Here is a 2543-nt window from a genome sequence, read left to right on the forward strand (position 1 = left end):
CACACACATATATATATATATATATATATATATATATATATATATATATATATATATATATATATATATATATATATATATAATATCGTATTACGTACACAAAAGGAAATAGAGAAATATGTTCATAAAAAGTTTTTATATATTAAATATTTATTCACTGTTTTATATATTAAATATTTATTCACTGAAAATAAAATTTGTTTGGTTAAACGATGGCGTTTTCTTCTCGATATAAGAACTTCTTGAGCATAAAATTTACCGTACAAATGTAAAGGTATATTTATATATTTTTTAACAATAAAATAAATAAGTTGCAATTTATGTAGCAAATCTAATAATGCGAGTGAGTCCCAAATGCGCGCATTGACAAACAGACACATCCAATCATATGTTATTTATAGAGTCTCTAGAATATCTTTAGGCATACGGCGTTTTGGTTGGCTGTGTCCGTTTGTCAATGTGCGCATCTGGGACGCTTCCAATAATGCAACGTCTCTACATGCAAGATCTGGAAAAATTAAAGTATCCAAAGAAAATTTTCGTTAATATGTATTAATACTTTAAAAGTAAGATTTTTTTGCACATTTTTTTTCAATTTTCTGTTTCCAACTGTAAAAAAATCTCTCTGCTTCTGATAATTTTAAACACGTTTCGTGGTGGAATTAACAAACCACCAATATTGCAGTGATTTAAAAATTCTATAAATTCTTGAGTATGTGAATAATTATGCTCATCAAACTTTTCTAAAAGACTAGCAGTACAAGAGTTACAGTCCATAGCAGGATATAATTTTTTTACAACATATCCTGCAATATAATATAATATATATATAATTTTGCAACTTGCCCCAAATAGGAACTGATGATAAGTGGTCGCATTTTTTTACTAATTCGTGATAATCCATCTTATCTCCAATAACTTCTTCTATTTCTTTCGTTATACACGTTTTTTTCTCTTTTCTTTTAAACAAAAATCTGTGGGATCACTGTCTAGTGGAATGCAATTTCCGTTTCCTGGTGTGAAGAAAGCATTACACATTAAAATTTGACGCATCGCAAATTTAAATTGAAGTACGTTAAAGTTGTTGTTATGTCCATGTCTACTTCTAATATTTACACATAATAATTCGATGTGATCTTATAAAATTTATAGCTTAAAGTATATTTAAGATTTTCATTAATTTTAAAAAGCATTTGTACAATTATAAAGATTGATTTTGTGGCAAAACCGAGAATGAAAGTTCTGTTATTAGTTGTACATAAAAACTTGCCATTAGTATCACGTAAATTAAATAGAAATGGCATTATATCGTTGACTATTGTTAAATTCCGATAATTTATATTATTTTGTTTTAATGGTTCCTTATAACCTTTCTCAAAAGGACTTCGCGAAGTAAGAACATCAAAGAGCATATCTATCTATTTAATTAATTTAATCGTTGCCTCGCAACCTTGAAATTGCGATAAGGGTACGTTCCCATTTAGCGCGTCACGCGTCGCGTCGTCCGTCGCAGACTAATCAAATCGTTCCATTTTATTGCCAAACTTTACGACGAATAAAATGGGACGATTTGATTGGCTTAACTCAGACGACGCGACGCGTGATGCGCTCAGTGGAAACTCAGCCTTATGTCTTCTGCACACAGAACGCGGTAATGCTTGCCGCGCGACGGAAGTTCGCCAATCAATATGTTGCTTTCCGTAATAATCTTCTAGCTCTTACAAAAAAACAACATATTGATTGGTTGTCACGCGGGAGTGTAAATCAGTTGGACACGGGGCAATTGGACACAGTCCAATCACAAGTCGCTGTTCCAAGGGACCCTACAAATGTCTCTAATCATACGGTGCTGTGATTGGCTGTGTCCAAATGCACCGTGTCCAAGTGCACCGCTCCCGTCACGCGGACTTCCGTCACGCGGCAAGCATTAGGGCTATCGCACACAAATTGACATAACTGCATATGCATAGCATAAGATCGTATGGACCAATGAGCATCGAATATTAAGCATCGAACACCAATATGGCGACTTAATACTCGATGCTCATTGGTACATACGGTCTTATGCTATGCATATGCAGTTATGTCAATTTGTGTGCGATAGCCCTTACCGCGTCCTGGGGTGCGTTCGAAAACATCAGCCGTGTGTATTTTGTCACACTCAGATCGTTCGAAAACCCCTAGTGGGCACACTGACCATGCGACCATGGCCGTTCGAAAACCGTACTCCGTGGACCACTCGTGTGACTTTTCTCCACTCTCTTTTGCGCGGTGTGAATCAGTGGAGATGGTGGAGAGAGCGCAAAGAGTGCAATACAGTATGAAATTACTAAATTATTTATGGTTTTTTGTTCTTCGAAACATTCGTACAACCATTAGCCATCACGGTAAGATAAAAAATTTAAATACAGCAGTGTAGGTTAGCCAGGTTTAGGTTTATTTCTATAGTGATGTATATTGTCAGAATATTGTCTTTAAATATAAATAAAGCTTATTAAGCTTTTTGTATTTTATAGGTTCTGAAATTTTCTTACGAGATACGA

Source organism: Odontomachus brunneus, unplaced genomic scaffold, assembly GCF_010583005.1.
Source record: "Odontomachus brunneus isolate Ranch 3 - 2012 unplaced genomic scaffold, Obru_v1 Obru_scaffold_064, whole genome shotgun sequence".
Lineage (NCBI taxonomy): Eukaryota > Metazoa > Arthropoda > Insecta > Hymenoptera > Formicidae > Odontomachus > Odontomachus brunneus.